Source organism: Camelus ferus, chromosome 17 (genome assembly GCF_009834535.1).
Source record: "Camelus ferus isolate YT-003-E chromosome 17, BCGSAC_Cfer_1.0, whole genome shotgun sequence".
NCBI lineage: Eukaryota > Metazoa > Chordata > Mammalia > Artiodactyla > Camelidae > Camelus > Camelus ferus.
In genome coordinates, this window is record NC_045712.1 from 14,200,983 (window position 1) to 14,223,978 (window position 22,996).

Sequence of the window (22,996 nt, forward strand, 5' to 3'; positions counted from 1 at the left end):
TGGCTCCAACAGTTTCACAAAACCGACTTCCGAACCCCCTTTGCTGAGTTTGCTTGCCGAGTGTGAGTAGCCTCTTTCTTGCTTGTGACAGGAAAAATGAAAGCGAAGAAAATACTGTTCATTTCAAGGGTAGTGTTCAGATTTTTGTGGGAGCATCTGACGGAAAAGCTGAGATTTTGCGGTGGAACTTTCAGCCTTTACTCACCGTTGAGCAATACACGTGGTGCTCCCTAATGCAAGAGCGAGCATGTCTCCGGAGCATAATTGTCCAGTTAGTGAACCGCTGTACAACACATTTAATCATCATGTAGTAATTGGCTCAGAAATTCTTCAGAATTTGAGGCATCTTCATCTGTTAATGTGCAAAAGCCAGTTGAATTCACGCAATCATGTTGACTGGAAAGTCAGGCCAACTTTTTTTTTTTTTTTTTAACCCCCTAAAGAACTTAACTCATTTAAACACTTTTAACTTGAATTCTTTGTACCAAAAGGAAAAAGTGCTTTGGGAAATTTCCCGCTGGCCTCTTAAACCCTGGGCCCACTGTAAAATGATGTTACGGCTGAGACATAACCATCTGACCTCCAGAAAAAGGGAGTATTTGAAGAGGCTGGAAGATGGTACTCCTGGGAATCTGCTGCTTGCTACCCGCGGGTGGGGAGTCTCCCTCCCAGGATGGAGAATGGATTCAGTTGTTTCCTAGCCAATCAGAGAAGGATCCATCTTAATGGTGTAGCCATTGTACTCTGGACCAGGGCTTGGGAAGCTGTGGCCCACAGGCCAAATCTGGTCCAAGGCCTTTTTTTTTTTTTTTTTTTTTTTGGTAAATAAAGATTTTGGGAACACAGCCATGCTTAGTCATGTGTGTATTGTCGATGGCTGCTTTCGTGGCAAAGTTGAGTGGTTGCAACAGAGAGCCCCATGGCCTGCAAAGCCCAAAGCACTGGCTTTTACAGAAGTTTGCCCACCCCTCCCTGCTCCAGAAGAGTGTTTCTGAAACTCTTAACGCAGCTAAGAGTCACACTCAAAGATTCTGATTCAGTAGGTCTGAGAATCTGCATTTATCACAAGCTCCCAAGGAATGCCAATTCTGATGGTCCGTGCACCATACTTTGAGTAGCAAGGTTCTAGAAATTCACAGGCTTCATGGATATTGTCCATACAGGAGGCAGGATGCTTGGTGATTAAGAGCATAGGGTTCAGATCTCATTCTTAGCATTTATTACCATGTCATCTTGGTAAGATGCTTGATGTTCCTAAGCTTTGGATTGCTGCTCTGTAAAACACAGAAATAGTGTCTAAAGAGTGCTCAACACGAGCCTGGCCTGTAGTGGGGATTCAGTACTTCCTGGCTACCCTGAGGCATTGACGCAAGAATCAGGCACAATTCCTATTGTAGACTTCGAATCAACCCACTGGAGTCACTGTAGCTCCATGGCTATGTGGGAGTTTTTTGGGAGCCCATGGAAGGCAGGATTTTTTTTTTTTAAGGAAATGATTATTTAGAGATTACTTTGGTTTTGAAACCTAATGTTCAATTAATTGCAAAACCTAATTCTTCAGCGTTCAGACCTTATTCTTCTATCATGTGTCCAAATCTCCGGTTCCCTGCTTACAAACTTAATTAAATTCTTTACATTTTAAAAGGCATTCATAAATATAAAATATTTGGTTTCTTTTTAAGTCATCTGACTTACCCCCTTCCTTCCCCAAGGAAAACACCCTTCCCCTTCCCTTTTAATAATTCTTACACTTCTCACAAATGAAACTTATAACTGTGGTGAACATTAAGTTGACTTAATTATCCTAAAAGTCCATGTAAATTTTATTAAAATGTTAGTTTAAAGTCATAAATCTATACCAGTTGCTCTGACATTTTAAATTGGAAATTCCACAGCAACCTGTTTACTTCAATAGGGCAAACTCTTTAAAATGTTAAAATGTACTTTAATCAAAGTATCAAATATGTGCAGATTCCGTAACATAAACTATATAAAGATTTGCAGGTTTGGAGCTTTTAAACATTTCTCAATGTCGTTATAAATCTTACCAGGGTTAATGCTTACCCACTTAAAAAAAAAAAAATTGCCACCCTAAGCAGTTTGGAGGATACCTGTCAGCTACCCTGAGATTGCATGATGGTCAGAAATTTCAGGTGGAATGTGGATTGGATTCTTGTCCTTAACGCTGCTGGGAGACCCTGAGTCCTGTTTATAATTCCTATGTCATCGACTTCATAAATGAATAACTAGGTGGTCAGGTAGCCCATGGCTCTTAAATGCAAGTTAAAGGTGACGGAACAGCAGCTCTCTCTTCCAAGCTGCTCCAAGCTTCTTGCTTAGCTGTTGCATTTCTTTGTCTCTTAAGGAATGTAAATATCTTGCCAGCTAACTCTAAAGACGCTTGAACTGGTTAGAAAATAGCATCTTTCCAAGAACTGCCTCTCTCCCAGGGACCGTAACTTTTCTAGATATTAAAATGAGGACCTGTTTTATTTTGCATATCTTGACTGACATGTGGTCACAACATCTAAGGTCATTCTGCTAGTGAGTCTGGCCCAAGTCATTAAACTCCCTTTGATATTAAAGATGATCAGAACAGTTAAATATTATCCACGTGGTGTCTTTGGGTAGACTAATTATAGGGGAGACGTATTACAGTTAACAGTTGGTTATGACCGCCTGGATTGTGTAGTCCAGCTTCTTTTAACTTGAAGGAAGAGAAAAGATAGATGTTCAAGGGAAGATTCAAGTTCACAATCAATCAGAGAAGGCCTGAGACAGGCGTCCCTGTGTGATAGGCTAGATAGTTGAGTCTTGGTTGGGAGACCAGTGCTCTGAGCAGCCCTCTTTTCATAATCGAACTTTTCTTAGAAGCTTATCTTAATTGGTATGAGAGAAATGGCCCCAGATGATGAATTTTTGCCTCCATTTCAGTATTTGAAAATGTGAGTTCATCTTGGATTACAGTATCCATTCATTTGAAAGGCATTTGCTTAAGAGAGATTATCGCTCCAGCTTTGGCTGTTTGACACATGGCTACATTGGGTACCCGATTTAGATATTTCCACCAGAACAGGCTTTTCTGGATTGAACTTTAGGTGCCCACTGCAAAGCTTATTTTTTGACGTTGAAAAAGTTTACTTCACAGGTGTAAAATGCTATGAGCTAATACTTCCCAGGAAGAGAGTAATCTGATGAATCTTGCTGTGGTCTTTTCACTTAGGGAGGGCCATTCTCAGCACCCTAAAGGCAAGGGGAATTTTGTGTGGAATTCACACCCAGGCACCTCAGGCCTTCTCTACTGGAAATGGCTTTATTTCATAGTTAGGGGTAAAAGAACATTTTGGGGCAAATATACGCGAGGACCCTGAAGTCAAACCCATCCGTGGTGGTGTCGTTATTACATATGATCCTATTCCCTTGAAAGAAATTCAGAAGTTAAAACCGTTACCTTCCTGCTCAGGGTTTGAATTAACACCTCCGTGCTTGAGCCAATCTCTTCATCTCTTCCTAAAATACATGTACCCACATTTGACAGGTTTGAGTCATGAAAGATTCTTTCAAATGATACATGCAGAGTTGATAGCCAGCCGATTTTTTGCACATGTAGTAAATTTTCACAACACACCAAGACACATGATTTTCTTCCTTTCTCAGGGACCCATCCACCTTGCGTTTGAACTGCTTTTGAACTGAACACTCCCTTCTGGAGCGCTCGCTCGGGCCGCATTGTTGCCATCGAAGCACTTGAGAGTCAGGTCAGCCTTTTAAGATTTTCATTAACGTTCCAGATGCAGTCGTTGCTGCTCAGAATATTTTAATGCTCTGTAGTTCTGGGAGCTTTGAAAAACTATTGAAGAAAACAAGAGCGATGATTTAGTGAATCTTGAAAAATGTCAACCTCCTCATTTTGACTGGAGTTCCCCATTCAAGTTCCCCAGTTTGCATTTGGCACTTGAAAAGCACAGTGATGATAATTAGGGTCTGACACACAGTTCTTCTCTCCTGGATCGGGAGAACCTTCCTGATTGGCTAGAGTCTCTTAAAATCCTACCTGGTATGTTGGCTCCTGACTCTTGTCAGTGCTCAGTGTCAGTGTCTCAGTGCCTTCCTTAAGTGTGGCAATAGAGAATCTGTGTTTCTCTGAGTGTGTTCCCATTTTGAGTTCAAGGTCATTAAGGTCAGTCACTGTTACTTGGTCCAGCTTTATCCACTCATTTAATCTCTGTTCACTCAGTGATATTTCAAAAAATATTTCAGTGCCTAGTATGTACCGGATACTTTGGGAGTCTCGGATGACAGTCATGGATAAAGGTGGGCCTTGCTGTTTTGTGCTTTTAAAGTCTAGAACGGAAGAGCAACGTGGAACAGATGGTCACACGATCACTTAGTCACGGTTGTGAAGAGTGAAGTATTGGGTTTCATACAGTGCCGTTCACTCCTAGGCCATATGATTAAGAATCATTGGTAGTAATTGAAGAGGAACTGGCAGGTCCTCTTGGTTCAACTTAGGTTGCCCTGTAGTGTTGGACCGTGTTTTTAGAGCAGCTTCTTCTGTATATGTATTTATGCCAAAGTCCATTATCTGGAAAGCTTTAAAAATTGGGATTTAAATACTGTAAGCAAACAAACGGCAAAACTGGGTTATCTTAATATTCTCCAACTATGTGTGTGTCAAGAGGATATGAGCTCTCCCAGATCCTCCTCCTCATTTTCACGAAAATTAATATGACTGTGTGTGTGTACGTTAATATGCGTGTGCTCTAAGCTCCATCTTTTTCCTCTGGTTGCTTTCAGCGTTTATTCCTTGTCAAAGATTTTACTTTAAATGTTTACTCCATCTCATACTGCCGATTCTATGAAAATGCAAATTTTGGTCAGACGCTTCCGCAGTGAGAGGTAAAGACAGGTTCAAATCCAAGAAAGGCTCAGATGTGACCCTAGTAAAGAAAAATGATGGACAAGAAGAAGCATGGTGGCAGTCACGAACAGAAGGGACTTGTCCAACGCTGGTATTTTTCACAAGCCTTAATTCCAGTCCTGCCACAATATCCATAGGTCTTGCTCATTATGAGAAATGACAGACGCATCAGGCATCAGAAGCACCACAGAGTAAGTGATTCCCGGTGTACTTTTCATCAATTGTTACTAAAATTTGTATCAGTCCGTTTCGCTCTTGTCTGTTAATACGTGGATGGCAGCGATGTCTCGAGAGGGTTTTGGAGATTGTGTAGAAGCCTGAGCCACGAAGCGGAACGTTTCTATCTCATCCAAATGAAGAGACATCATTCAAATGTAAAACTAGCCAAGTGCCAGTGGGCAGATTACTATTCCACAATGAGAAGACGGGTGGTCTGTCCGCTTGCCCCCACTCACACGCTTGCCAACACAGACTCCTCTCCAGGTGGAGTCCCTCCCCCGCTTCTGGCTAAGACTTGAGTCTGAGAAGTGTTTCCAGATGTGTTCAGGTGCTGACATCTTAAAGGATGCGAGTGGGCTCTTAGGAGCCTCAGCCAACTGAGCATTTCCTGGGCTGCACCCTACGCTGGCATCAAAGCCTCGCAGCCACGCGGCTGCGCCGTCCTTGCCTGTCCTCCGTCGATGCCCTGTTATCTCTGTAATGGGCTGGACTGCAAGGCCACCTTGGAGTCGTTTAGGCACTTGCCAAGCCAGATGAATTTGGCAGCAGAAGCCTGTACTGTTTCCATAAAGGGCTGTTGGTCCTTTCTCATTATATAAATTAATGGTGCCCGTTCCTGCCAGGTGTGCAGGCTGCTCCTGGAAGAACGTTGGGTGAGTTGGGTGGGTGTGAAAACTTTTCAAGCTGCAGGATACCTGAGGGGGAGGAAGGCGTGTAAAGTCACGGAGGTTAGAGCTCTTGTGGGATCCAGGCCGCTGTGGAGAACCCAAGACCACAGGCTTCTACCCGCCTCTGCCTCGAGGAAATTTAGGGCCAACTTTGTTTGATGTAAATTTCTCAAAAAGCACTGAAAATCCTGCTTATATTTTATATAAAAAGCTCCTGATTTTTACAGGTTGCCAGCTAACAGAGACTTTCTGGACTACTCCACCAGCCAAACACAACACATCTGTTGGCCAGGGGCCGTTACAAACCAGGGCCTGGCTACTCCAGGTGTGGTCCCCGGACCAGCAGCCTCCGCATCTCCTGGGAGCTGGTTAGAAATACAGAATTTCAGCTCCCACCACAATCGTATTGTTTAGAAACTGCATTTAAGCAAGATCCCAGGTAATTCGGATACATCTTAAAATTGGAGAATTTTTCTGCTGGGGACCTCATTCACGTTGTCACTCACTCAGTGCAGGAAGAAGCTTTTGAATCATTGGCTAGAAATTACATATTTTAAATGGAATTCCATTTTGAAAACCCAAAGAGAACCTCTCCCTTGAGTTACTAACTTGGGTATAACTTTTCTGGGGAGACCTCCTCCCTAAAACCAGGTTAGCTGTTCTTTCTTTGTGATTCCACGCCACCTTATTCTTGCTGGCATTTGCCTGTCAATGTGATGACCCCATGAAGTCAAGAGCCATGCCTTGTTCCCTTTGTGTTTCCAGCTCTTATCACAGAGCCCGAGACGTGGAGGTGTTCAACCAGTGAATGACTTCGTGAAATCTCATGATCTTAATTCAATTACTAAACATTGCAGAGTAACTGATTTACTATTGGAGGGGTTTCATTAGACTTGCCAGGAGGAAAACTCAGCAGCGGGACAGTCTTTTTTATACTTGCAGGCTTCTTGTCCACTCCTTTGGGGTCCATCTTCCATCTTACTGTACATCTCCTTCGCTCTTAAATTCCTGGGACCCATCCCATGACCTGGTGTATAGTAGATGTTCAGTAAGGTTGTCTTGAGTGGATGAACCATTAAAAGTAAAGAGCTTGATAGTAACTCCTGGGTTAAGTTAATGTTCCTCTCATCATCCCTTAACTACCCATCCAAACTACAGACTTGTGGTTTAATTTTGGACTTAAAGAAAGAACTTGTACACACACACACACACACACACACACGTAGTATATAGACAACTATGTGTGTATATATACATGGTGCCCACCAGCACTGTTCTGAATGGAATGAGGTTTTAGTGCTTTTAAATACACAGAATATATTACCTTGTGATAATAATGGGATAGTCTTTCATGCGTATCTTACCAAGTCGAAGAGTCAAGAGAACCTCCCTTCCTGAGTCTCAGTAGGTTGCCCTTATGAAATCTGAAGTGAATTTTAACTATCCCGATTCAGTCATATTGTTTCTCCACATCTCATCTAGAATCATGTATTGTGAAGAGGAGGAAAAATAAGGCAAAGCAGATATAAAAATATTTTCTATGTTAGTGTTAACTTTCTGTATATCCTCTACAAAGGTCATTTATCACTGGAACAACAGCTTTTGATCCAAATAAAAACATTTTACGTTGGATTTAAAGAAAAAATCACAATCAGACATTGTTGATTTTTACAGAAGGTGAATTGTTTTGCTAGGATTCTGTCACTGGATAGACATTGACTTCTCATGGGTCTTACCTAATTGCACTATATGTTGACACTCCTATCTTCTAAGAGAATTTATGCAATTCAACTTTACTCTTACCTCAGGCAGGGATGGTCTCTCATTTTTGTATTTATACATTTGCTGGGTTTTTTTGGTTCAGTTTGTTCTGTTTTGGGTGTGTGTGTGGGGTGATTTTAATACCTTGTTTGAGACCTCTTGGGCTGTCATCTAGCATGGCCATTCTGAGAGTTTGACTTCGATTCTGAAAGGTATGAAACTGCTTTTCAGAGAAGAATTTTGTTTTAGACCAAAAATCCAGATATTGGCTTCTTGTATATGTGTTACAGAAGCTAGCCTTTCTGTTGATTGTGTAAAGTGAAGGAATAATTGTCACTTTGAGAATTAAAGTACAATCTATGTTGTAGATACTTGATTATAATGAACTGAGGCTTTTATAAGATTTCTTTGAATGACAAGCCTGTTAAAATACGCTTTTTAGTTTATAGTCAACTGATTTTTTTTCTTATTTTCAATTTTAAAGCACAGTAATTTGGCATGCCTTTAATAACTGTGTTTGCATAATTAAAGGAAAGGTATAAAAAGATGCACATTAAATTAATAGTCATTACATTAGAAGATGAAGTTGGAGGGTGAGAGTGAGGGAGGGAGACTCACTTTTGCTTTATATACTTTATGTTTTAAAATCTTGTATCACTTTTGTGGTTTAATTGACTAAAATAAAATGTCTGAAGGATTGAGGAAGTGTGTCACGTAAAACATTTAAAATAATAGAAGTCTGACTGAGACTTATTATTTGCTTTATATTTGGAAAATTCGTTCTAAAAGTTGCATTGTACCAGTCAGGTATTTTTAATGGAATTTGGTGCATGAATGATTCGGGGTACTCTTGCTCTCCTGCTTTCAGGATCCAAGGTGTCTTTCTGTGGTACTTCCTTATAGCACAGTTGTATTTTGTGACCTTGAGCATTGATGTCATTGTCCACATTAAACAATGCTTTTCATAATGTATAAAATAAATGTTTCTGGGGGAGAAAAGTTACAAAAGTTGATCATCAGTATTGTAATCTAGGAGCAGATACCCTGGAGCCAGACTGGGTTCAAATTCTGGCTCCATTATGTTCTAGCTATGTGACCTGGGGCTGGTTATCAGATCTCTGTGTGTGCTTTAACTTCCTCGTCTGAGAAATACATACCAGTACTGTCCTGAAGGGGTTGTTGTAGGGAGTAAATGAGTTTACTTATGTAAAGCACTTTGAAGCACTTATTATATATGGCACTTTCTTTATGTAAAATACTGTATCAGTTAGCTCATGCTGTGTAACAAAGCACCCCAGAATTGCATAGATTAAAACAACACTTCTTTCCTATTTCTCATAATTCAGGCAGGCTGGGCGGGTCTTCTGGTCTGGTCCTCATTGTCTGGGTCTGGACTGAACTATTGGCTGCTTCCCTGACATGATTAGTGTGATGGCAGCTGGGAGAACAGGAGCTAGGCTTGTTCACGTGGTTGTGGTTGCAGGTTTCTCAACAGCAGCATGAGGGCAAAGGCCAGATGCACAATTACTTTTCAGGCCTCTGCTTCGGTTACATTTGCTAATATTTCATTGGTCCAAGCAAATCCTATAACCAAGCCCATAGCAGTATGGGAGAGGACTATTCAAGAGGACCGGCAGGGAGATTATTCAGACCGTTTTTGCAGACAATCTACTTCAAACACTCTATAAGCATTAGCTGCTGCTATTACTATTATTATACTTATTAATATTAATTCTCCAACATAAAGCTCCTAAAAGTAAAGCCATACTCAAGTAAAGCTCTTGACTGTATCTTCAGTTAGTCATTAGCATTTGCCATTTCCACATATTGTGGGAGCCTCAAAGATTAATACTTGCAACAAGAGAGTTTTTAAGAGGAGCTTATTCTGCAGGGCTGAAATTATTGTTTTTGTTACAAACTGTAGCTGTCCCTACTGGTCTCCCTGGGAGCATTTTGCAGGTTATAAAATACAGTGATTACTATGGTAATCATATTGCAAGTATAAAATGGCTTTGACCTACTTGTTAAAATGCAGTGTGTATTAAAATAAAGACTGGGAGCTTAAAGCAAAATGAACTGAGAATAAAAACAGAATAGCAAGTCCAAAGAGCTGGAGAGATCTTCAAAAGGAAAGGAGGATATTTGATAAAGAGGATGCGTTTTTCCTCATTCTCTTCATTTCCCCTAGGTCTGATGACCTCCGGGAAATGACACTGTCTCATAACGCATTTCTGTTCTCTGCCTGACTTGCAGGCAGAATTTTTTTTTTCTTTTTTTTAATAACAGAAGCTACCATCTGTAGGGCTACATTATTACCAGTCGCATGCTAGGTCTTTTGATGCACTGTTACACTTTCTCATCCTAACACCTCTCCAAAGTAGGAATTCTTTTTTTTTTTATCAGTGAGGAAACTGAGGCACAGATAGAATAAATGACTTGCCCTAAGCCTGGGAATTCCTGCCATCAGATGCTTGGATTCCCTAAGGACATATGAATCAGGGTACTTGAAACCTGTAAGAAATTGGTTATAATTATGCAAATTGATCTGTACGTTGTACATTTCTACGTTGAGTTGACTTATGCATTTATTCAAGAAGTACTGATTGTGTGCCTGTTGTGTGTTCGACCGCATGCTGACTGCTCTGTTAGTCAACAGACAAGGCATCTGAGAGGGTCTTCCTAGGTCCAGGAAGGCTTCCTGGATGTCAGAGATGTGCGGAGGATGAGTGGACGTTCCTCCAGGGGAAGGGACTACACTGAGTTCCAGGTAGCAGGAGTCACAGGAACAAGAAACGAGAGGATTGTACCAACAGGGCGGTTTAGCTAGAGTTGGGGGGCAATTCTGATTTTAAAAAGTTGGCATTATAAGTCAGTGTCAGTTCCTGAGGGTCTCTGTGAGTCGGGGTCCTCTATCTGAGGGCACTAGGGACCTAGAGAAGAGCTTTGAGCAGGAACAGCATGATCAGATGGATCGTCGAGCAAGATCATTCCAGACACAGTATATAAAGCGGGATTGGGATGGGATGAGAAGAGAGGCAAGATTTCTGGTCGTAAGATGGATGCAGCAGCCCAGGAAAGAGAGAACGGTGCCTGGACCAGGGCATGGAGGCATGGGGGAATTCAGAAGCTGTTTGGAGTTAAGAATGCCATCCGATGTCTGACTTAGGAGCCTGGGTAGACGGTTCCACTGAAGAAGAAAACTTGGTAGCCATGACGATTTTTGTGCCTGTGGGACTTCCAGGCGCAGACCCCCAGAAGGTAGGTTGGACGCCTGAGTTTGAACCTTAGGAGAGATCTCTGGGCTGAAAAGGTGACTTGTGGTCATCCTCTCTAGGCTAGCATCTCAACCCCCTCCCTGTCCTCCTTTCCTCACATTCGACTTTTCGACTTGATGTTGTCCCTTGGCACTTACCATCTTACTGGCTGATTGTCTCCACCGCAATGGAATATAAGCTCCATGAGGGCAGAGAATGGGTCTGTTTTGTTCACCGCCACCTCCCTGGCATCTCAAACAGGACTTGGCACTGAACATTTCAGTCAGCCAACAGAGGGTGATAGGTGCCACTGGAGAGGGGTTTATCAGCTCACCCTCAGAGCTGTAGAGGAACAGAGCCCAGAAGAGAACCTTCCAGACGCCACTAAAAGGAAGGACCAAGAAAGAGAAAGATGCAGCCTCAGAGAAACCGGAGAAGATGCCTCCTTGCTTTGCTCGGAAGCTCCAGTGGTAAAACACTTTGAACTTTCAAATACTTCAAAAGCGTGGCTCTTGGGCACCTGATGATTTCCGGAAACCCTGGGCAGGATAGAGCCGAGTAGGTGACGGGCTTCAGTGTCTTTGTTCTTTTTTTGTATTCTTTTTCCTTTCCTGCATTTAAAAAGAAAAAAAAAAAAAATCAGCCGAATGTGAGCATGGCTCCAGGTGAAGAGGGGAACGAATCATCAGTACATTGGGTTCAGCAGGAGGAAAACTGACTTTATCTTGTGGGCCAGTTGGGTGATTTGAGAGGAGGTTTTTCTTCCCCTGGGGAGTTGTGTTGAGACAGAGTCTGGGGCGGGTTCCAGACCCAGCTGAAAAGAGAGCTGTGATGATGGAGTGACATTTGCCATGCAAGCTCAACCCGAGTAGTGACATCGCTGACATTCACTCCCCTGATCTGGAGAATCCACTGCTGTGAGTAATAATTTTCCAGAAACACTTAGATTTCGTCTCTCGCCATATGCATTTACCAAATACGAATCCTGCCTTGCTCAATCCCCGGTACTCTGCTTGTAACTTGTGGGCCTGTGTCTGGTCTCATTAGCATAACTCACTAGGGAGTTGAATGAGGCCAGAGTGAAGGTTGACTTTTTATAGCCTGATGATTTTTATGCTCCCCAGGGAAGCTGTGACTCCCTCGTTTAAGTTTGAGCTCCCAATTTTGTCCTTAATTATTTGTTCTGTAGCATACATAATTTTGAGACATAATCAACCCCAAGTGTTGCAATTATCAGAGTCATATTAATTGACCCGCTGATACGTGCAGAAATGAAAGGAAACTACACATAGTTTGGCTGGGAAATTGAGGTCCCGGGGGCTCTAATTCTAGCATCCATCCTGAAAAGAAATCTGAAGGTGGAAGTTTTCTATGACAAATGGATTTTAAGCATTCGGTTATTTTAAATCTTCAATTCCGTTGGTCAGTCAAGATAGGTGATGCCTTCAGATTGAACTTAATTTTAGTTGATAGTTGCTCCATACTCCTCTATTCGTACTCATCGCTTTCCTAGAGAAAAGTGAATTCTTGAAATTCTCTGGTTGCCCCTCCAGAGGAGGGTAGAGTATTCAGTGGTGGTGGTAGGCTTCCTTGGGAAACCTCCCAAACTGGGTCTCGTAACAAGGAGACCAAAGGCCAAGCTCAGGAAGCAGAAGCATCAAACCTCACATCTAGAGGGGAGGGCAGCCGGAGAGTCTGAACTGCAAGGAGCATTGAGACTTTCGGACTGGGAGCTCAGAGTAATTGATAATCACTTGACCCTGCGAGTTAAATGACTCATGAGAGGTCGCCTTGGCTTGAGAGTCACGGTTGCCAACGAGTGTGATCTCATATAAGTAATTATTGAAATACAAATGGTTCTTCAGAATGCTAGCATGTTATTCCGGGTCAGTTCATTCAATCATACTGTGAATTTGGCAGCAGTTTGCCTTACCTCTTACCCCCTCGTGTGGGGGTGGGAGGCGGGGACTCCTCCTGACCATCAATCAGTGTTGATTTACTAAGAGTCTTGTAATGAACTGAATTCTCTTATAGGCATATGTGAAAAATTCAAAAGCTCCTTCAAGAGATGACAACTGTCTTCCTAATGCTGAGTTTTTGCGGGAGGGCAGGGAAGGAGGGGGGGCAAACAAATGAAACAGGCAACCGTTCAGGACATATCCAGGGTTAGACAGAACAGTAGTTTATCCACATGAGATGTCGCAAAAAGTGCCTGGGGCAGGAGGATCAGCTGAAGGGGAGTGTGGTGATTGGGGGAAACTTGAAATGGCCTGGCTTGCCCTCTGCACAGAGTCAGGAGAGACTTCATGGAGAAGGAAGGATTTTGGCAGGAGCCTGGAGGATGGTGAATCTAGGCTGTGCTCATTTTCCCTTACTGCACAACAGATGACCACTCTGGTCAGGGCTTCAGACACCACCTCTGTGTTACCTCACAGTGTATGGATTATGGTGTGGTTGGCTTCTTTGCTCAGGGTCTCAAAAAGCTGAAGTCAAGGTGTTCCCATCTGCGTTCTCATCTGCTCGTCTTCCAGGCTCTTCAAGCTGTTGGCAGGGTTCAGTTCTTTATGGTGGGGATACCAAGGTTTCCCGGCTGTCACCTAAGGACCACTCTCAACTTTTGATGGCAATTTTTACATCCTTGCCGCGTGGCCTCCTCCATCTTCAAAGCCAATGACTGAGAATCTCTCGCACATCAAATGCCCCTCACTCTTTGACTCTGTGTCTCCAGGAAGATCTCAGTCTCTGTTCAGGGGTGATGAGACTGGATCAGGCCCACTGAGGATAATTTCCTCATGTTAACGTCAACTGATCTGGGACCTCAAATTACAGCTGCAAAATTCCTTCAAAGCAGCACCTAGATTAGTGTTTAATTGAAAAATTGGGAGAAGGTATCTCTATTCCCCAGGGCAGGAACCTTGGGAGCCATCTCAGAATTCTGCCTACCACATGGTTCGATAGTAGACATTAAATGTCCAAAGCTGCAAACCAAAGCAATTATCAAAATAATACCTTCTAATATGGATTACATGCACAGCCTGGAATTGAGAGGAGGCCCTTTTAAAGGAAATGAACTTCCAAGTGGCCAGATGGTGATGCAGAATTTGAGGGGCCTGGCTGGCTGGCATATTTCATGGTCTAGGTCCAGACTACCTCATTCTGCTGCTTCCAGTCTCTGGCCAACTCTCCTTTCTCACCCTTCTCTGCTTTCACACATACGGGCAGGCTTTCCCCGGAGTCCAGGTTCTCCAGGGGGTGATTCTGCTGCGTAGGGGCGTTTGGTGATGTCTGGAGATATGTCAGGTTGTCATATCTAGAGGGGATGCTAGTGGCATCCAGTGCGTGGAGGCCAGGGATGCTGGTGAGCAACCTCCACGTGCAGGACAGCCCCCCAAACAAAGAATTATCCTGCCCCCGAAGTCAGTAGTACCAAGGTTGATGAGCTCTACAAAAGGTCTCTCTTTCCTGCGCCTCCTGGGTCTCTTTCCAGCCTCCATCACGTCGCTCTTCCTGTTGCATCTGCCTGACTGTGCTCCTCCCCTTTTCCTCCTCGTTCTTCAAGACTTGCCACCGTCATCACCGTGTCCTGGTCCACGTCTCTCACTCCGCGGTCCTTTTCCATCCCTGGGCTACCTCACTCAGTATTCTGTTTTATGTATGTTTCTGTAACAGATGTGTCTCTCTCCCACCAGACTGTGAGTTCCTCCTGAGTGTGAGTGTGTGTGTTTTTTTTTAATCTCTGTGTCCCAAGAGCTCATTACTATAGTGCCTTGTGTATAGTAGATGGTCAGCAGGGGTAGGGCGGACAGGTGGATAAATGTATGCGCGCGTGAGTTCATAGAGGTAAACTACGATTGGTTCTCAGTTTTCCCCTCGGCCTTTCTCTTGAATGCCTCTTGTCACTAAGACCCAGCAATTGACCTCCGTATTGGCCAGAGTGGTCAGTACATGCAAAGATGTGCATCTCGGGGATCTGCAAGCAGGACTGCCTGGGTTTGGATCCCATCCCTGCCACTTCTGAGCTGTGCTCCTAGAGATGATTTACTTAACTTCCCTGTGCCTCAGTTTCCTCTTCTGAAAATGGAGTTGGCCATAGTCCCCGCTTCAAAGGTCTATGGCCAGGATTCAGTGAAAGAGTTCATGTATAGTCAGAGGGGGAGAAATTGAGAGGGGTATTCATTCACATAATGCTTCCTTATTTTCCAAATGCCAGATGAATGAACTTCTAAACCTCCCCACGCCCCCAAAAAACAGTGGACGCAGTTCAGCCTACCTGAATCTGGCATGCACCTCCAAAATCATATACCTGAAAATGCAGGGCCCCACATTTCCCCCATAACCACCAAGAAAGGAGATGCCAAGATTTTGACCCAGAAGATGAAAATGCTGATGCCTCGATCTCATATGCATACAGATTGCCTCTGCTAGAGAGGCTCTAAAGAACTGGGGAGGCATCAGGTTCCCCTGGGAACTGCGAAGTCTGCCTTTTCAATTTAGGAATAGTAATCGAAGGTAATATAAACATTTCCATGTCCTCCGTCCCCCAGATTTAATCAGGAGATTCTGTTCAATCTGTAGTTACCATTCATTAATTTTTTTAACCTGCTTGATGATATAATGGAGAAATAATGAATATGTAAGTTTGGTTTTAAGAAAGCTTTAAAAATACAAGTTCTGGGTCCTGTCCCAAACATAACAAATTTGAATTTCCAGCGTTGGGGCCCAGGAATCTGCAGAATTGATGAAATCCGGATAGTCCTGACACAGGCCTAGTCTGACATTTGGAAACTAATATACTTGGTGACCCCTGGCATTAGGAAGCAGATGGAGGATCCTAAATTTCTGCCTGAGCCAGGATGATGGGCAGAATTAAAAAATAAACAAGCCTGCCCTTGGAACCAGAAACCCAACTACGCAGATGCAGAATAGAGTAGATGGAGTCTACTGAGAGATGCATGGGGGGGCTAAGAAAAACCAGCAATCTACGTTTAAACAGGTTTTGGTCAACTGCTTAGCGTGAGTCCAGTTAATACGATCTCAGAATCAGGGTGTTAAGAACGAGGAGGGCATAAACCTCCCCTATCCTGGCCTGGTCAAATCGTGCTGGAAAGCTTTTCATTATTCAGAACATTTTGAAACATAGATTTAACAATTATCAAAATTCTGCTACATCGGCCTCATCTTTCTCCTTCCTTTTGCTTAACATTCCTGTGTCCCTTTATCCCTCCTTCCCCTTCCTCCTTCCTCCTTCTCCTCCCCTCTCTCCCTTCCTAATCTCCTTCCTAAGTATGTTAATGCAAATCTCAGACATCATGTAATTTTAGCCTTACATACCTAAACACGTTTCTCTAAAAAGCATGGACCTTATCTCACCTAACAGCGCTGACAATAATGCCTCATTTTCATTTAATTGGTGAGGGGGAGGAGTCACATTTTTGAGTGGCCGGGATGTAAAAGGGTTTGAAGCCATGTCCCATGAGGAACAGTCCATAGAAGTAGGTTGATAGAAGATAAGGCTCAGGTTTTTGAAAGACACTGAGTAGGGGAGTTGGCCGGACTGGGTCTCTGTGATCCGCATTGGTGGAGTACTGGCTGCCAGCTTACTGTAAGCAAGACCTGAATGTAGGAGGAGCCAGCTGTCTAGTGATGAACTGAGCTGCCCCAGGAGTTTTCTCTCTCGGAAGGGTGGAGCGTGAGACACAGTAGAAAGATTTGTTTTATGCAGGTGGTGAATACTTACCGAGTGCCCGCTCTGTTAGGTGCTGAGGATTGCTGTGAAGCGTAAGATGCAGTCCCTCCCCTCATGGAATTTCCAGTTGATAGCATTGTTTCTCAAAATGGGAGATGGTTTTGGGTGGTACAGAATCAGTTAACGCACATTGAGTTATGCATGGTTGAAACCAATTCTCTTTTCAGTCTTCTAAGTGCATCAATAAGATCTCATTTGATTCTAGACTTTCCACTTCTCTAAAACTTGACCATCTCTCTTTTAAGTCAAGAAAGAGCAACTTCATGGTCATAGCCTTTGGCACACCACAGTTCCTAAGTAACTCTTTTTTTTTTTTTTTTTGAGTATTTTGTTAAAACATCTTTGCAAAAGTAAGATGACAGGCAAATATTTAATACAAGAATAATGAGAGCCAAAGTGATACAAGGGATGGTTTTAACTTTCAGATTTTTTTGTCTGTTTTGGTTCTTTACTTTTTATATTTGCATACATTAATATTTACTGTTAGGTTTGCAGTTTCATGAGCTTTTACAGATGGATACAATCATGTAATCACTGTGCCAGTCATGATATAGACTGATTTTATCACCTAAATTTTTCTTAATCCCATCTTCCATCTCCAACCCTTGGCGACCACTGACTTGCTCTCTGTGCTTATAATTTTGCCTTTTCTGGAATGTCATGTAATGGAATCATACAGAAAGTTTTTTTTTTTTTACTCTGGTGTCTTTCACTTAGCATAGGGTGTTTGTGATTGATCCATCCTGTTGCATATGTTGGGTCCTTTTCATTGCTGAGTAGTATTCCATGGTGTGGATGTACCACAATTTGCTTATTCATTACAAATACTAATATAAGGCATATTCAAGATAACAAATCATGAACATGGTATTTAGTAAAAGTAGTTTTAGCAGAAATCCTGACAGTGGCATGCAAAGGAGTGAGTCTTGAGAGAGGAAAAACTGATCTGACCAATTTATGCATTAAAATGCTGTTTGTGGTGGGTCATCTATCCAAACCTTCAACAGTGTGTTTGACTGAAATATAAATAGGTTTCCTGCCATCTTAAGTCCGAACCTCTTGGGGCCTCAAGGTAAACCCAGTGGCCTCAGAACATCCTGTTCATATCCTCTCAAACATACATTTCCGTTCATTCATTCCGCCCCCCCCTTCCCTCTTGCCTTCCTCTTCATGCTCATTCTGATTTTCTCTCTCTCTTCCCTCTCCCTCCCTCCCTTCCCCATTTCCTCCCCCTAATATTTCATTGGAATTTATGTAACTGAATTAATTAGACCTATTTCTCAAGGAGTTGGTTTTCCATAAAATTCACTTTGCAGTTGGCATGACAGAAGAGCTGGCATATTAATCAAATGCTACAATTTGTTCTTTGTATCTGAATCAGGCTGGGGTTGGGCTTCCTGCTTATCTGTTGTCCGTTTATACCATTCTGTCCTTTGCAGCGAATGAGCCTGGATTCTTTGTGGTTGGGCTGAGTGATGGTGGTGAGTGTTGATAGACTGGGTGTGGACACGCTTAACAGGGACAGACCCTATCTCCTTGGTTAGTGTTACAGAGTCCCCAGGATATAAAGTGTCTGTGTGAAAAGAAATAAGTGCTTTTCTTTTCCTTTCTTTGGCTGATGATATCAGTACCATTTAATAGAGTAAAATGATAAAAAAATCTTTGTCCTTTCTTAAATAACATGTTAATTGCTGTTCTATATGTTTATTCATTTTGTATTTCTGAAATATATTCACTTTGTAGACATTTCTGTCCCCCACTGCATTTTAAACCCTCAAGCATAGTCAAATTATATATATTTAATGTAATCTTGTGTGTATCTGGTAGGGTGGGGGGGATACACTTTGTAGCTAACCAGGAGATCAAAGCTGGTAGCTTTCTCCATTTAGTCTGTTTGCTGCAGAATACAAAGGCTGCTAAAGGATCTGAGTGCATATCTTAAAAGCTCATCAGAAATATTCTGAGCTATAGATTTTTTCCCTCTCTCTCAGCAACATTTCAGATATGAAGGTTCTCCTCGGTTGCCCCTGCTCATGTTGCTGAATTCAAAATGCCACAGGAAGAAAGAAAGATCTGTTCTGTTTTCTAATCTGTGGAATGAGGGGGTTGGACTAGATGGGAGATGTCAAGTTTATAGCGCTAGTGCTGTCACTGCCTCTCCGTCCACATGACAGACATCACTAATCAATCACAGCATGCTTTCCTGCCATACGTAGCCTCAGACTTCTTATCAAGGCAGCACTCCAGGAATCCACTACTAATCAATCAGTGTTAGCCCAAGAGATGAAATCTGTTTGCCCCTCTGCAACATGATGAGGTTTAATCTCCTGTGCAAACTTAAGATGGTTTAGAAAAGTCAGATCACCATTGCTTGGTAGAAGAAGGAATGTTGGAGAGCATGGGAAGTTTCAAGGGAAGGGGGTTTCAGATCACTCCACTTTATGCTTCTTGAAGGCAGGCATTGTGTTTTATTCATGGTTTCCCATGTTTGCTCAGCCTATAATGCAAGCCCTTTCTCATAGAAGACATTGGATAAATGTTTGTTAAGTGATGCATGAAGGAACAAATGGAAAGCTTGACTTTGGCCAATTCTTTCCTAAGACTACACAGTTCAGTGCTTCTTCCAAAGGGCAGACACAACCCGTGCCATTACTGAATTTCTCAGCTTTAATTCAGGCCATTCCTGCAGATTGGCTAGATCGCTCTATGTTCTTATCTGTGAGAATTAGCAGAGCTCAGAAACTTGGCATCATTGGTTGGACTTGACAAGTTTCCTCTCCATCCATTGTCCGAGTCATTCACAGACTGCTGAGTCATACTGAGGGAGGTCCGCCTATTCCTTCCCCTGCTGGACTCTGAATCCTTTTGCCTTGATTTGTGGTTGGGAATCAGAAGGTCTCATGATAAAGATAAGAATTCTGCCACTGTTTTGGGATTTATCACTGGAGAGAATCACATATTTGATACTTAACATGTGCAGTCTTCATTAATTACTTTGGGGGAACTATATTCTGAGTTCCTTTATGGAAGGAACCAGATCTGATAATCCTTGAAATTTCAGTAGCATGATAACATGCTGTTTTGCAGGGTAGATTCAGTAAACATTCATACTCTTCAAGCTAGTTTCATGAAAACAGGAAGAAGCCTCTGTCTTCTGCTTTCAGAAGAAAATCACCTTTTAAAACAGAAGGCATTTTTTTCCACCCAGGCACTGGATTTCATCTAATAATAACACCACCTACTTATTTAGTAAAAATCAATTATAAATCAGACAGAGAAAGACAAATATCATATGACATCACTTATATGTAGAATCTAGAAAAAATGATACTGAATCTTATTTACAAACCAAAAATAGACTCACAGACATAGGAAACTAACTGCGGTTACTAAAGGGGAAAGGGAAGGGAGGGTAAGTTAGGAGTTTGGGATTAACAAATACACATTACTATATATAAAAAATAGATAAACAACAAGGACTTACTGTATAGCGCAAGGAACTATGTTCAGTTTCTTGTAATAACATATAATGGAAAAGAATCTTTTAAAAAAGTAGTGTATATATATAGCTGAATCGCTTTTCTGTACACCTGCAACTAACATTGTAAATGAACTACACTTCAATTTAAAAAAAAATCAATTATAGGCTGGGCATTCTGCTAAATGCTTTACGTATATTATCCCTAAACCTCAAAACAGCCCCAGGACTAGTGATACAAATTCCATTTTACAGATGAGATGATTGAAGCTTGGAGAAGTTACGTAACTTGGCCAAAGTCGCAAGGTGCTAAGTGGCAGTACTGGGATTTGAAAGCAGGCCTGACTCTAAAGTGTTCTCTCCTAAAGATACCAGCTCTCTCAGTGCAGATGTTACCTCCTCCAGGAAGTCTCCCCTAAAGGACTGCCTTGCCCTGCAAGACTGGTTGAGATGTTCTTCCTCTGTGCTTCTATAGTAGTTGATGCTCCCTGTAATGACACTCGATCTGTTTATCTGCTGCCTTCACTTGCAGAGTAAGATTCTTGAGGGCAGGGGTTTTGTGTTCCTCTTTGTTTCTGTGTGTGTGTGTGTGTTTACCACTTTTGTTTAATGGCTAAATGGATACATCTTCCCCAGAATATCTCTTCTGCTTCACCTTGGTACCTGGGAGCCATCTATCATGTACAGCTAGGGCTGTAAGAACCTTCTGTAGCTCAGCATTCCTTATATTGGGGATGAAAGAGAGAGGGAAATACAGTCCAGCTCCAAATGTGGAATGTCAGAGTGCCATCTCTTTGACACTGTTAAGTGCCTTCTACCTAACTCTGTCATTGCATTGTTGAACTCTCATTTTTCCTCAGTTCAGTCTTTCATTAACTGTACTTTGATGAGTACTTAATACATGCAGATGTTCTTGTGTTTATTCTGCTTGAGATGCCCTCTGCTTCTTGAATCTGAAGAGTCATGAGATTTATAAATTCTAGGAAATGCTTAGCCATGATGCCTCTGCACAGGACTCCTATTAGACACATGTTGGCCCTTCTCATCCTGTCCTCCGGATTGCATAACCTCACTTGCATAGTTTTCAACGCTATCCCTTTGTGCTTCATTTTGTTTAATGTCCTGAGATCTAGATTTCTCTCTTCAGCAGTAGCTAACCTTCTGTTTCAGCTACCCACTGAGTTCTTAATTTTAATGAATCTATGGGGAGAGATAGGCATCTTGGTTTTTTTTTAGAGTTTCATTCTAGCTTTATTGTATTCAGTCACTTTAAGTTTTATTTCATGTTCTTTTTCCTTTACGACCTCTAACTCTTGAGCCTCTGATCCTCATACTTGTTGACTTGTGACTGTGTGTTTTATAATTTACTATTGGGAGCTCATGTGTTGCAGGGTCAGCTGTAGTCCCAGGTTAGGGAACTGATTCTCCAGGGCAATTTTTCATTTGCTTCTGTGAGGTGTATTTGGCATATCACGGGCAGGACCAAATTTTGTATTAATTGTTCAGTTGGAGTTTCCTGATTCTGACTTTGGTTATTTGTACTCCACTCTCAAGAAAGGCACAGGCCTAGGATTTTTAATTCTCAACTTAAACTTTTCCTTTCTGCAGAACACAGGTGGAGAGAAAAACTTCCTCGGGTTGGTTGACAGTTTTTCTCAACTATTTGTTCATTGAGGGTGCAGTTCCTGGTTTTCTGCAGGGGTCTCTAACAACTTCCTGCTTCTCTTTGTTCCAAGGCTTGCATGGTGGGCCTTCAAACCCTAGCCCTTAGGGAACCAATAAACTGTTCCCCTGTTCCTAGCCACCTTCCCCTCTACCTCATGGCCCCAGCATGCGTTTGCACACTCCCCATTGTTCTTTTTAGTTACCTCTTTATTTCTACTGTCTGGGTATTCTCCTTTCTTAATTGTGAATCAGTTACATCTTTAAAATAATTTTTGTTGTATTTTAGTTAGTTTATCTAGGGTTTTTGAAGGGTTGGAATTTTCAGGCTGTCATCATTTGCCATCTTGCCAGAGCCAGGTGCTTATTACAAGCTCAGTGTATAATATTCAAGAAATGTACAAGGATATATGATGAAATATTAGTCTCCTTACCATCTTAGACCTGCCTCATTCTGAAACCACCTTGCCAAGTATAATAACCTTTACCATTTTCTTAGGCATGGACCTAGAAGCATTTAATGCTCATATAGCATACATATCATGAAGATTTATGTATTCAAGCAGTGATATATTTTACCTTCTGTACTTTACTTAGCAATGTATTTTGCAGTTCATTGTTTATTAGTGCACTTAGCCCCACCTCTTTTTCATGACTGTGTAGTGTTCCATGAAATAGATGTCCCATATTTATTTAACCATTTCCCCCATTTTTATTGGATGTTAGTTTAGAGCACCTAAATAACTGAAAACAATCCTACAGTAAACATTCCTGAACATAAGTCTTTGCTTATCACTTAACATAATTCTCTTTGTTTAGTTCTCTCTCCTCTTCCCGACCCTGTGATAGTTAACTTTATGTGTCAGCTTGACCGGGCTAAGGGATGCCCAGATAGCTGGTAACATTATTTCTGAGTGTGTCTATGACGATGTACCAGGAAGGGGTTACCATCTGAATCAGTGGACTTCCTGAAGATGATTCCCCTTCACCAATGTGGGTGGTCATCTTCCAGTCCTTCGAGGACTTGAATAGAACAAAAAGACAAGGAAGGGTCAATTTGCTTGAGCTGTGACATCCATATTCTTCTGCCTTCGGACATTGGCACTCTTGGTTCTTGGCTGCTGGACGGAGACCAGGACTTGTACCACTGGCCCCCAGTTTCAGGCCTTTGCACTCGGACTGCATTCCGACACCAACTTTCTTGAGTTTCCTACTGACTGACTACAGACCATGGGACTCCTCCATCTCTATAATCATGGGAGCCAATTTCTATAATAAATCTCTGCA

General features: G+C 42.2%; 1 protein-coding gene across 7 annotated transcripts in view; it reads left to right on the forward strand.

Annotated features, from left to right (window-relative positions):
• PRICKLE2 (prickle planar cell polarity protein 2) overlaps positions 1-22,996 on the forward strand; it is a 310,745-nt gene that overhangs the window by 134,574 nt on the left and 153,175 nt on the right. Inside the window, exon 1 of one of the 7 annotated variants that reach the window (XM_014553835.2) lies at positions 2,998-3,758. The exons of the other annotated variants lie outside the window; for them this stretch is intronic. The gene's annotated coding sequence lies outside the window, so the exon portion shown is untranslated. Of the gene's footprint in view, positions 1-2,997; positions 3,759-22,996 lie in introns of those variants that run through there. 7 annotated transcript variants of the gene reach the window in all.